We start from the raw sequence: 14,998 nt of genomic DNA on the forward strand, positions 1-14,998 counted from the left end.
ACTCCTGTCATGCACAGAGCAGGGCCGATCAGAGGGTTGGGGCTCCGCACCCTGTCACACTGATCCCGGTGCTGGGAAGCCTCGCTGCTCCACTGATCCCAGGGCCAGGATGCCTCTTGGCTCCCCTGATCCCTGGCCTGGAGGCCTCTCGGCTCCGCTGATCACCAGCCGGGAGGCCTCTTGGCTCCCCTGAACGCGGGGCCGGAGGCCTCTCGGCTCCGCTGATTGCGGGGCCTCCGTCTCCACTGATCACGGGGCCTGGAGGCCTCTGGACTCCGCTGATCACGGGGCCTGGGAGGCCTCTCGGCTCCGCTGATCACCGGGGCGGGAGGCCTCTCTGCTCCGCTGATCACCGGGGCCGGGAGGCCTCTCGGCTCCGCTGATCACCGGGGCCCGGAGGCCTCTCGGCTCCGCTGATCACCGGGGCCGGGAGGCCTCTCGGCTCCGCTGATCACCGGGGCCGGGAGGCCTCTCGGCTCCGCTGATCACTGGGGCCGGGAGGCCTCTCGGCTCCGCTGATCACCGGGGCTGGGAGGCCTCTCGGCTCCGCTGATCACTGGGGCGGGAGGCCTCTCGGATCCGCTGATCTCGGGCCGGGAGGCCTCTTGACTCTGCTGATCCCATGCCCTGAGGCCTCTCTGCCCTGCTGCTTCAGGGCTGTTTGGCTTTGCTCTGCTTGGAGCCTGTGTATGCAAATTAACCACCATCTTTTAGCTTCTATAATTGAAACATTGTATCTTTTGGAGTTGTTGCTTCAGGAGCTCAGAGCCCTGCAGCTGCGGGGATCCTTGACTTTCTCCATCGCTGGGGCAACCAAGCCTCCTATTCTCAGCTGCCTGGCTGCCAGCCGCCATCTTGGCTGACAGTTAATTTGCATATCTTGCTGATTAGCCAATGAAAAAGGTATCGGTTGTATGCCAATTACCATTTTTCTCTTTTATTAGTATAGGAATATTATTTCAGAGAGGAAGGGAGAGGGAGAGAGAGATAGGAACATCAATGATCGGCTGCTTCCTGCACGTACCACACTGGAGATAGCAGGAGGATTGAGCCAGCAACCCAGGCATATATACCCAGACCTAGAATTCAACTATGACCTCCTGGTTCAGAGGTCGACTCTCAACTCCTGAGCCACACTGGCCAGCTTTATCTTCTTTCTTGAAATCTTCTCCCTAATCCTCTGAAAGATTGGGTTGTTGTAATTCCCATTCTTTGTAACCATTCTTCCATAATTAGTATTATCCATGATACTTCTTCTTACCCCCTGCCTTATTCTTCCCAGGTCCTATATTGAATTATATTCTTTGCTCTTTTTCATACACATACTCTCTTTGAACAATTTTATCCACTCCCATGATTGTAGTTGTTCTTTCTAAACATAGGCTTTGAACATTCTATTTACAGTATATGATCCCTATTAAAAATGAAACAAAACAGCAAACGCACTGAAGTTACTTTTTCTAGTTAATTGTTGAACACACAATCTTCTCATATCTTTTTCTAACAAAACCTAAACATCTCTTCAAGCTCTAACACAAATTTGACCTCCTTCATGAAGCCATTATTAATCAATTATTTGTAATTTGAAAAATCTCCTGAGCTTGAGTTACTGATAGAAGTTTTATTTCCAATGTCATTCTTGCCTTCTCATAGCAGCTTTATTATTGAAAACTCTTTATTTAAAAATTCAGAAATTTTAGTTCAGATTTATTAGCAATTTCCTTATAAAAAATCTAATAATGTTAGAGGTAATTAAAGTTCACTTTAGAAAATCAAAGAAAACTCAAAATAGTACAAATTGAGAGGTGGGTTAAAATGTGAGAACAAATTAGCCAATAAAATAAAGAAGGAGAAACAAAAGAAAAACTTCTAGTAAGAGGATTAATTCGATGTACAAGCATGAAGGCTACGAGTGAACCATAGACACATGAACAGGAATTTTATCATAAGGAACATTTTACAACACTACACAGATTTTAATTTTTAAAAGAGAATGCTTTATTTAAGGCTTTAAAATTTAATTTAGAAGTGCAAACTGTATTTTAATTTAAGCACACACAAACACACTGGCAACTGAATATATGATGGATTTACATGTAACTGAGATCAAGTTGGTTGATAAGTGCTATTCAGGTCATCTATATCCTTAATGGTTTTCTGTCTACTCCATTCATTATTGGAAATGCCTTGCTGAAATCTCCAACTATAACTTTGTATTTGTCTATTTCTAATTTTAGTTCTATCAGTTTTTCTTTCATGTATTATGGAATTCTATTATTAGGAACTTAACACATTTAAGATTGTTATATTTTTCTTGGAGAATTGAACCCTTCTCATTGTGTAATGTCCTTCTATATTCCTGGTAGTATACCTTGTTTTGAGGTTTACTTTATCTTAATTTAATATAGCCACTCCATTTTTCTTTTGATAGAGTTGCATGGTTAAATTTTTGTACATTTACCTTCATATTTAAATTTGGCTTCTTATAGAGCTGGTAGTTGAGTCTGGGTTTTTTTGTTTGTTTGTATTGTTTTTTACTTAATCTGACATTCACTCTCATTTGAGAAATTCATTTAAACAATTTATTTTGATGTTATTATTGACATGGTTGGATTTAAATATTTCATGGTTGGATTACCTTTGTTTCATTTGTTCATTTTCCTGCTTTCACTTTCTTCTGTTGTTGTTTTGATTAACTGAGTATTTTTTTTTTATTTTCTCAACTATTGGTTTATTATTTAAACATTTTTCTTAATTTTAGAAGAATTTCACAGGGTTTAAAATATAACTTCAATTAATCAAAGTGTTCCTTTGGATAATAATATATTGCTCCAAATGTAATGTAAGCAACTTATATAGTATTCACCGAATTCCGCCCTTCAATCTATTGCACTATTGTGTCATACATTTTACTTTTACAAATGATCTAAACTGATCAGACATTGTTACCATTTAACTTAAAATGATCAACTATATCTTAAATGGATTTTGTTTGGGAAAAGGGATGACATTTACATTCACCTTAATTTTAAGTGATTTTAAAGTACATACAGATTGTCATCATTTTAGATATCCCTGGTAAATAATTGAGTGGGGGTAAAATAAATTCCATTATTATATTCACAGAACCCCAGAATCACTTAATTCATAAAGAAGTTGGCTCAGCATTTTTGGTTCATGGTAAGATTGCAACCCTGAATATTTGAACACCTACTCTGGGGAGTTATTTTTTCTTACCCAGAGGAGATGAAATCATTTGAAAATAATAGAGAACTTATAATTAATTGCTGATGCACACAATTTTGTCTACATATAAGATTCTGACAAGGGCTGGGATATTTATTTTTAATAATGAATGAATACTATGATGCATGTATCTGAATACTACAATGCATTTATTTATATATTTAAGATTTATCATTCAATTTAGTCCTCAAAACCACCTTAGGAGTTAGATACTATTATTATCCATATCCTATCTAATAAAAGAGAAAAATGGTAATTGGCATACGACGATACCCTTTTCATTGGCTAATCAGGGCTATATGCAAATTAACTGCCAACTATGATTGGCAGTTAACTGCCAACAAGATGGCGGTTAATTTGCATATGTAGGCACAATGCAGGGAGGCGAAAGGGAAAGCAGGAAGAAGCCCCCTGCCACTGACAGTGATCGGAAACCCAGGGGGGAGCTAAGAGCTGGGGGGCAGGGCAAAGGCGGCCCTGGGGCCGCCTTTGCCCTGCCCCCAAGCCATGATCGGAGAATCAGGCACCTTTGCCACCCTGGCCAGTGATAGCAGGAAGAAGGGGTGGAGCCAGCGATGGGAGCTGGGCACGGTCGAAGCTGGCAGTCCCGGGAGCTAGGGGCCCCTTGCCTGGGCCTAAAGCGGAGCCCACGATCGTGGGGCCGCTGCAGCTGCGGGTCCCCGCTGCCCAAGCCGGACGCCTCAGCCAGAAGCATCCTGCAGGGGCAGGGGCGGAGCCCGAGTGATCGCGGCCCCCCCCCCCCCCCCCGCTGCCACTGCAGGTCCCCGCTGCCCGAGCCGGACGCCTAGGCCAGAGGTGTTAGGCCTGGGCAGGGGCGGAGCTTGAAACCGCGGGCAGCTGGGGGTTCCCTGCCGAGGCCTGACACCTCTGCCGGAGGCCTCAGGCCTGGTCAAGGGGCCGATCCGGTGATTGGTGATTGGAGGGTGATGAGGGTCAACTCCTCTGGCTGAGGCGTCAGGCCTGGGTGGGGGGTGGAGCCGGGGATTGGGGGGATATGATGGTCCCCTTGCCCAGGCCTGAAGCCTGGGTCAGAGGCGTCAGGCTTGGGCGGGGGGTGGAGCAAGCGATCAGAGGGAGATGGGGGTCCCCTGCCCAGGCATGATTCCTGAGCCAGAGGCCTCAGGCCTGGGCGGGGGCCAGAGCCAGTGATCAGGGGGAGATAGGGGTCCCCTGTCCAAACCTGACACCTCTGGCGGAGGCGTCAGGCCTGGGCAAGGGGCTGATCAGGCGATCAGAGGGTGATGGGGGTCTACGCCTCTGGCCAAGGCATCAGGCCTGGGCAAGGGGCCGATCCTGCGATTGGAGGGTGATGAGGGTCAACGCCTGAGGGCTCCCAGTATGTGAGAGGGGGCAGGCTGGGCTGAGGGACACTCCCCCCCCCCCCCACACACACACCCAGTGCACGAATTTCGTGCACCGGGCCCCTAGTCTTACATAAAAGAGAATTGAAGCAAAGAGATGTTTATTATTTTCCTGAGGTCACAGAGTTATTAAGGCTCATAGTTAAATTAAATATGGATAGAATCTAAAGCTCAGTCTCTTAACCATGTGCTTAATGGAGAAAATGAAACTTTAATTCTAAACTCCAATATATTTGAGATAAAAAGTAGAGTTCATGTTTGTGTATTCACATGTTTTTAAGAATGGAAGCGAATGTATTTTGAGCTCAACACTAAAGAAATCATTAGCTATATGTTCTAAAGTCATCTGTAGCAATTTCACAGGTAACAGAAAGGACTCACAAGATTTCTCAGGGTGCACTACTGATAGTCTTCAGTCAAGGTAATAAATATGCTGTAGCAGGAGGGACAGAACATGGACAAGCATTTGGAGTCCAAAAAACTTTCAGGCAAAGCCCCACAGGTTACTTTCTTTGTTGAATAGGAAATACTTTATCTCTAGAGTATGAGCCATCAAGATACGCATAATAAATCTTGGTTTCAGAAGACGGTGAGCAAGATTTTTCAGTGGGATCTATGACCTATTGGTCATATAGCCAAGTTAAGCTTTGTATCTTGTTAATCACTATCTAAGTCAGCAATCTACATATCTCTGCCTCTACACCAGCTCTCCCTGGGAATAGACTGACAGATTTCTCAGAAACACCTACTGAAATAATTTGCCAAAATTCGTTAAGTTTTTTAGGCTAAAACAAACAAACAAAAAATCACTACTTCACTACTTCTTGAAAGCTATATTTAAATATCTATATATATAAAAAAGCCTAATATGCAAAATTTACCCTTGGGAGTTCGACCAACCAGGAGTTTGATCACTCACTATGACGTACACTGACCAACAAGGGGTGGCATGGAAGGAAGGAAGGCCCCAGCCAACAGTTGGCAGCCAGGAAAGAGACACCCTGGTCAGCAGCTGGCAGCTGCTAGGGACCTTACCCGTGCACAAATTTTGTGCACTGGGCCTCCAGTGGTAATATAAAAGACAAACGTGACTGTCTTAGTGACAAAATTAGTGATTAAATATGATCAAAGTATAAGTCTAATGTGCCATGCAAAACATACCCAATGTTAAAATTCATTAATACTGTGCTCTCCTGGATTTTTTTCTACCTGACTTTTTCATAGTACTTTTTAAAATGTATGCTGTTATCCTCAGCTTCTTAAAATCAAAGTACCCTAGGGTTTAGTCCTTGGTGATAATCTATTGTCAAGATCCACTCACTTTTTTGATAAACCAATTCATTATCACAAGATGAAATGCTTTCTATAGGCCAGTAATTATACCCATTTTTTCCAGCTCATACTTCATTCCCAAAATTTGACCTCATAAATCTATCTGCTTTTAAGACATCTCCAACAGAATATTTAGTAGATAGTACAAATCATTAGATACTGAATTGAACTCCTGATCTTCCTGGCCAAAGCTGCTCCTCTAACAACATCTATCATCTCATTTGACATTATCTTCATTTTTCCTATTTATAGGCCAACAAATTTTATGTCCTCTTTCTTTCCTTTTTTTTTTTTTTTTTTTTTTTTTTTTTAACACCTCGTGTCATTTATTAGGAAATTCTACTGGCTCTATCTTTAAAATACCACATGTAAAATGTAACAATTCCTCATCACCTCTATTTCTATCTATCTTCTGAATCGTTATCCTCACTTGCATGGAATACTGAAATAGCCTTCTAATAGCTCTTCCTGTCTAGGCCTTCCCCTCATACTTTTATGAAACACAATAGCTAGAGTGATTATTTTTATATGGAAGTCAATATATCACACTTCTCTGCTTAGAATACTGCAACATTTTCACTCGATACAAATGTCCAATTTCTAATAATGGCCCCAGTTATTCTCTAACCTCACATTTAACTACTACCCTTCTTGATCACTCTGCTTCATATAAAATGGTACTATAGTTTTCTCTCCCTTTACTATACCAGGAATACTCCAGTTGTAGAGGAATCTGCAGCAGTGATTGCTTTCTTTGAGTTCTTTACTCAATTCCTTACCTCTCTAACATTCTCTCAATCTTATTTCAAGTGCCATATTTCCAATAAGGCTTATTCTGATTATCATGTTGAAAATTGCACTCAATTTTCTCTTCAGCATTCCCAAATGCCTTCTATTCAACTATATTCTATTCTTCTTCTATAGTATTAAACCTAAGAAATTCCTATTTTGCATTATTCTTAATTTTTTATGTCTGCCTCATTTAATGAGAATTAAGACCCTCTAAACACAGGGATCTTTGCTGATTTTTTCACTGTTCTATCCTAGAAACCAAGTTGAGGACCTGGAGGTATACCAGTTAATAATGCGGATTTTTTCAATAGATGGAATTACACATATGTTGATATATATGTGATTTGATATGTATGCTCTTTTGTTGTATTGACAGCAAGCTTCAAAACTTCATGTCAAATTGGCTGAAGGTGTTAACATCATAGATATTTTTACTCTTAAAAATGTAGAATTTCGTGCCAAAAAAGAGCATTTGTGGGAAGTTTTAATTAATTACTTTATGTTAAAGAAAAGTGCTGCTGAAAGTTATCATATACTTCGGGAAGTTTATAATGAACATGCTCCATCTCAAGATACTTGTGAACGCTGGTTTAAATGCTTTAAAAGTGATTATTTCAATGTGAAAGACAAAGAACGTCCAGGTCAACTGAAAAAGTTTGAAGACCAACAATTATAAGCATTATTGGATGAAGATGCATGACAAGCTCAAAAACAATTTGCAGAGCGATTATACATTGCTCAGCAAACAATTCCCAATCATTTACAAGCAATGGGAAAGATTTTAAAGGGAGGGAAAAGGGGGCCACATCAGATGAAGGAAAGACAAATGGAAAACCAAAAAGTCATCAATAAAATGTTGCTTCAACAGCAGGAAAGAAAGTCTTTTTTTGCATTGAATCGTGACTGGCAATGAAAAGTGGATTTATTTTGAGAATCTCAAATGCACAAAATCATGGGTTGATCCAGGTCAACCATCAACGTCAACTGCAAGGCCAAATCGCTTCAGAAAGAAGACAGCGCTCTGCGTTTGGTGGGATCAGGAAGGTGTGGTGTATTATGAGCTTTTAAAACCAGGTACAACCGTTATTACTGATCACAACAAATAATCAATTTGAACCACACTTTGATCATGAAATGATAAGAATGTGCCAGAAGACACAGCAAAGTAATTTTATTTCATGATAATGCACCATCACACACTTCAAAATCAGTTAAAGACACGTTAAAAGATCTTGCCTGGAAAGAATCAACCCACCTGCTGTATTCACCAGACCTTGCTCCTTCAGATTACCACTTGTTCTGATCGATGGCACACACACTTTCTGAGCAACACTTCAAAACATACGAAGAAGTGGAAAATAGGGTCTCTGAATGTTTTGCCTCAAAACAAGAAAAGTTCTATTGGGACTGTATCCGCAAATTACCTTAAAGATGGGGAAATATGTAGCTAATGATGGACATTACTTTGAATAAAGCACTTTTGATGTTTCTCTTGAAATTATCGTGTTGTCTTTGATTACAAGATCTGCATTATTAGCTGCTTAATAAATATTTGCTGATTAAGTTAATATATAAAGTAATTGTATCGTTGACCCTGAATCAAAATTGTAGATATAAATATACATTTTCTTAAATTGTATTTTGTTATCTTAATACATGTCTACACAAAAGTACTAAAATTATTTTAAGTGTGTAATGAATTAATTATCCATTTATAACAAACCACTCAAGTGAGTCAAAACTAGTTCTGTATATAACAGAGTCTGTGATGACTGAATAAAGTAGCAAATATATATAATATAAAGAGTTGGTCAAATAGAACCAAGTTAGCTGATAGGCAAGGCATTCATCTCTATGGCTATAAAATCATTACAAATATAAAATGGTATAGGCAGGGCAATAATTTTATTGCAGAAAATCAAAAGCATCTTTGTATTAAAACATATTTATTGAAGCATTTCTTAAAAAGCCCTCCATGAAAGATTGTTAAGACACAGACAGAAGGGAATAAATAAGGAGGGGACCATTTTATAAAAAGAATAATAAATTTCAGTGTTCATAAACCAGATAATCTTTCCCAAGTTGTATCTTAAGACCTCTGTCTCCAGAGCAAGAGTGTACATAAGAGCCCAGGCAGTGTGGTGCATGGTTGAGCATCAATCTATGAATCAAGAGGTCACAGTTCAATCCCCTGTCAGGGCACATGCTTGGATTGCAGGCAACAACCCCAGTAAGAGGCATGCAGGAGGCAGCCAATCAATGATTCTCTCTCATCATTGACGTTTCTCCTTCTCCCTTCATCTCTTAAATCAAATGCACCCCGGGAGGGTCCCTCAGCGTGGCCTGCACTCTCTTACAGTCTGGGAGTCCTCTGGGAATGTCCAACTTTCTGCTTAGGCCCACTCCCAGGGGAGTGGGCTTAAGCAGGCAGTCGGACATCCTTAGCACTGCCACAGAGGCAGGAGAGGCTCCCCCCACTGCCGCTGTGGCTTCTGGCTGAGTGGCACTGCCCCTGTGGGAGCACACTGACCACCAGGGGGCAGCTCCTGCATTGAGTAACTGCCCCCTGGTGGTCAGTGCACATCATAGCGACTGGTCATTCAGCTGTTGGGTCGATTTGCATATTAGCTTGTTATTATATAGGAGATATATATATATATATATATATATATATATATATATATATTTTAAAGAGTGTACATGAGATAATAAAGAATGAAAAAACATTTACTGTTGTAAAAACTCATTTCAGTAAGTGTTGCTCCTTAAGAACACCTTGATATTGTTTATGTATCACCTAGCCATATTCCCCAGGAGAAGGATTTTTAATAGTTTAAGCTAATCTAATAAATCTATAACTTTATCAGGGAAAATAATATTCATGAATAACTATCTGGTCAATTTTACAGAGTAGAGTGACTCTAATGGAATATTCTGATAAATTTCTCTTACTCTAAAAGTAGCTTTGGAATTTTTGCATTAAAATTTAAATAAAAATTGAATTAAACATAAATAATGTTCAAAAATCATAACAGTATAGTAGGCTGATTTTTATCACCTTCCATATAAAAAATTAGGACTTACTTAGTATCCTCAAAGTTATTCCTCTGCTTCTTTCCAGTCACTACAACATAGAAACTAGACTTTTAACACTATATATTAGTCATGATTGTGCTTCAACTTTATAAAATATCTCCTCTTTTGTATCTGTTTTCTTTTGATTTACAATGTTTGTAAAGTAAGCTTATGTTGTTGAACATAACAATAGTTTTGCTTTTTCTTATTCTCATATTTGTATTTTATTATATTTTGTTAACATAACACAACATATCTATACAGTTCACTATTAATGGATTTTTGGCTATTATGAATAATGTTGCTAACAATTCAATTCAAAACATACATGAAGTCGGGGGGGGGGGGGCATGGACAGGAAGAGATTAACCAAAGAACTTATACAGTGGGGCCTTGACTTACAAGTTTGATTCTTTCCGTGACGGAGCTAGTAACTCAAATTTCTCGTATGTCAAATCAAAGAGTGAACGAGTGAGACACGTGAAGATGGGCTGATGTTGTGGTGTTCACTGTGACGTTCACTGCGCCAACTAGCGGTGGGGTATCTGAAGCTGGCTTGTAACCCGAATTTTAGCTCGCAACTCAAAGCAAAAAATCGGCTGAGAGATGGCTCATATCTCAAAAAACTCGTTAGTCGGGACACTCGTATGTGTATATGCATAACCCACAGACACAGACAATAGTGCAGTGGATGCATTGGGGAAAGGGGGATGGAGTGTAGGATGAGGGTGAAGGAGGTCAGTGGGGAAAAATGGGGACATCTGTAATACTTTTACAACAAAGATTAACTATAAAAACCACATGAATGAATACGTTTTCCATTGTATCATTTCCTCATTATCTTCATGATTGCACAAAAACTGGATATCTTTGACTTATTAAAATTTTGGCCATTTTGGTAATTGTGTAGAGAGTTTAATTTTATTTAAAAATAATGATAATGTTGAACATATTTTTGCCACTGATATATCCCCCTTTTATGTAGAATCTAGTCGTTCTTTATTACAGGTAATTTATAGGAGATACCTATATTCATTGTAAATATTTATGTATATATACTTAATTTTGGATATATATATATATATATATATATATATATATATATATATATATACACTTTTGATACAGATCAAGAATTCTTAAGGTCATGAATTTGGGCTGTAAGGCCTTTTTCTTTTTTAAAATCTTTATTGTTGAAAGTATTACATATATTCCCTTATGTCCCCCATTGACCTCTTCTATCCTGCCCCCACCCCCTCCCCAGGCCTTCACCACCCTATTATCTGTGTCCCTTGGATACACATATTTGCATACAAGTTCTTTGGTTGATCTTTTATGACCCACCCACCTTAGTGTGCCTTCCCTTTGAGGTTCCACAGTCTATTCCACGCTTCTATGTCTCTGAATCTATTTTGTTTATTATATTCCACATATAAGTGAGATAATGTGATAATTATCTTTCTCTGACTGAATTATTTTGCTTAGCATAACACTCTCCAGGTCCATCCATGCTGTTACAAATGGTACGATTTCTTTGCTTTTAAACAGCTGTATAGTATTCCCTTGTGTAAATGTACTACAGTTGTTTGTTTGTTTGTTTGTTTGTTTGTTTAATCCACTCATCTGCTGATGGGCACTTGGGTTGTTTCCAAATCTTAGCTATTGTAAATTTTGCTTCTATAAACATAGGGGTGCACATATTCTCTCTGATTGGTATTTCCAATTTCTTAGGATATATTGATAGAAATGGGATCACTGGGTCAAATGGAAATTAGACTTAATTTTTTTAGGAAATTCCATACTGTTTTCCACAGGGGATTCACCAGTTTTCATTCCCATCAGCAGTATATGAGGGTTCCCTTTTCTCCACATCCTTGCCAACATTTGTCCTTTGTTGATTTTTTGATGATAGCCACTCTGACAGGTATGAGGTGTTATCTCATTGTTGTTTTGATTTAAAGTTCTCAGATGGTTAGTGACTTTGAGCATTTTTTCATATGCCTATTGGCCTTCTGTATAGCCACTTTGGAGATGTGTTTATTTAGGTTCCTTGCCTATTTTTTAATTGTATTGTTTGTCTTCATTTTGTTAGGTTGTATGAGTTCCCTATATATTTTGGAGATTAACACTTTATCAGTTATATCATTGGCAAATATGTTCTTCCATGCAGTGGGCTCACTTGTTATTTTGTTGATGGCTTCTTTTGTTGTGCAAAAGTTCTTTATCTTGATGTAGTCCCATTTGTTTATTTTCTCATTAGCTTCCATTGTCCTAGGAGATGTATTAGTAAATATATCACTGAGAGATGTCTGAGATTTTGCTGCCTATGGTTTTTTCTAGGATTTTTATCATTTGAGGATTTATATTTAAGTCTTTAATCCATTTTGAGTTTATTCTTGTATATTGTGTAAGTTGGTGTTCTAGTTTCTTTCTTTCTTTTTTAAATGTATCTGTCCAATTTTTCCAAAACCACTTGTTTAAGAGACTGTCTTGACTCCATTGTATGCTATTGCCTCCTTTATCAAATATTAATTGAGCATCATGGCATGAGTTGACTTCTGGGTTCTTTGTTCTTTCCCATTGACTATAAGCCTGTTCTTGTGCCAGTACAAGGCTTTTTTATTATTATTACAGTGGCATAGTAGTATAACTTGATAATTGTGATTCCTTCCACTTTGAACTTATTTCTCAAGATTTATGTGGCTATTCAGGGGTTTTTTTGGTTCCATACAAATTTTTGGAGAGTTTGTTCTAGGTATGTGAAATATGCTGTTGGTATTTTAATGAGGACTGCATTGAATCTGTAGATTGTTTGCGGTAGTATGGACATTTTAATGATGTTGATTCTACCATGAACATGATATGTTCTTCCATTTGTTTATATCTTCATCTATCTTTTTTTTTTCAATGTCCTATAGTTTTCCAAGTATAGGTCTTTTACTGCCTTGGTTAAGTTTATTCCTAAGTATCTTAATTTTTTTTTGTTGCAATGGTAATTGAGATTATTTTATTAGTTTCTCTTTCTGAGATTTCATTATTGGTATATAAAAATGCCATAGATTTCTGGGTGTTATTTTTGTATCCTACAACATTGCTGGACTCATTTATTAAATTTAATAGTTTTATTTATTTTTTTTAGGGTTTTCTTTGTATGATACATATCACCTGTAAAGAATGACAGCTTTATTTCTTCCTTTCTAATTTGAATGCCTTTTATTTCTTCTTCTTGTCTAATAGCTATGGCTAGGACTTCCAGTACTATGTTGAACAAGAGTGGTGAAAGAGGACATCCCTGTCTTGTTCCTGTTCTTAGGTTAAATGGTTTTAGTTTTTGCCCATTGAGTTATGATGCTGGCTGTATGTTTGTCATATATGGCTTTTATTATGTTAAGGTATGATCCCTCTATCCCCACTTGGCTGAAAGTCTTTATTAAAAAAAGAGGATTTTGATTTTTGTCAAATGCTTTTTCTACATCAATTGATATGATCATGTGATTTTTGTCTTGCAACCTGTTTATGTTATGTATCATATTTATTGATTTGAGAATATTATACCAGCCTTACAGCCTTGGAATAAATCCCACTTGGTCATGGTGTATTATCTTTTTAAGGTATTGCTGGATCTGATATGATAATATTTTGTTGAGGATTTCAGCATCTATGTTCATCAGAGGTATTGTCCTGTAATTCTCTTTCTTTGTAGCATCTTTATCTGGTTTTGGAATTAGGGTAATGTTGCCCTTATAGATAGAGCTTGAAAGTTTTCCTTCCTCTTAAATGTTTCAGAATAGTTTGAGGATGATAGGTGTTAAATCTTTTTTGAATGTTTGGTAAAACTCCCATGTGAAGATATCTCGACCAGGGCATTTGTTTGCTGGAAGTTTTTAAATTACTGCTTCAATTTCATCAGTAGCTATTGGCCTATTTCAGTTTTCTGATTCTTTTGATTGAGTTTTGAAAGATTATATTTTTCCAGGAACATGTCCATTTCATCCAGGTTGTCCAGTTTGTTGGAATAAAGTAATTCATAGTATTTTTTTTAGGATTCTTTGTATTTATTTGGGGTCAGTTATTTCCTCCTGCTTTTTAATTATTTTTCCAATTGCTGCTCTGTTTGGGTGTTTTTCTTCTACCTTGTCTTCTAACTCACTGATTTCGCACTCAGCTTCTTCTAGTCTAGTAGTGAAACCTTCCAGGGTGTTTTTTATTGCACCTGTCATTCTTCATTTTCTCTAGATTCTTATTCATGTTGGTGTATTCCTCATTCAGCTACTTATAATTGTCATTGAGTTGCTTGTAATTCTCACTCAACTTGTTTAAGCATCCTTATAACCATTACTTTGAATCCTTTATCTGACAAATTACTTGCCTCTATTTCATTTAGTTCATTTTCTGGTGATTCCTCCTTTTCTTTCATTTGGGGGTTGTTTCTTTGTCTCCCCATTTTTTGTCCCTTTGTATTTGCTTCTATGTCTTAGATCAAACTACGATGCCTCCCAGTCATTGTGGAATGGTTGTTTGTAGTAGGTGTTTTGTGGGACCCAGTGGTGCAGTCTCTTAGAACTCCAGAACTCAGTGTTGTAGGAAAGCCCCTAGCTTGAGTTATTTGGGTTCTCCTGATGTAGCTTGATCTTGAATGTTATTGTCTTGTACATGAGTGGATTCACCTCTTAGGTGGCTGATTATGTGGTTCACCTCCAACCACATCCTGGAAGCTGTTGTGGAGGTGCTGACTGAACAGAATGAAATTCAACAAGTCCAAACATGGCACAGAAACAACAAAACAAGAACCTACATGAGACCCCTACATTAACAACAAAAGCAACCACCGGGGAAGAGAAAGTTAGCAAAGAGAGCAAGAATTACATGGCAAAAGAAAGAAAAAATATGGGGGAGAAAAAACCAACCAAACAAACAAAAAATCACAAACAAAAAAACACAATAAAAAGGGGAGCACAATATGTACATGAAAAGCTTAAATAAATAAAATAAGAATTAGAGGAATAGGGGAGGGAAGATCGTTTAGAATAAAGGAGAGAGAAAAGAAATGAAAAGACAAGAAAAAAAATTGAAAATAAAAATAGAGGAGAAAGAAGAAAGACCTAAAATAAAATAAGAAAGCACGAGAAAAAAGGAGAGAGAAAAGAGAAAAAAAATGAGTAGTGATAGAC

This window comes from Myotis daubentonii, chromosome 1, assembly GCF_963259705.1.
Source record: "Myotis daubentonii chromosome 1, mMyoDau2.1, whole genome shotgun sequence".
Lineage (NCBI taxonomy): Eukaryota > Metazoa > Chordata > Mammalia > Chiroptera > Vespertilionidae > Myotis > Myotis daubentonii.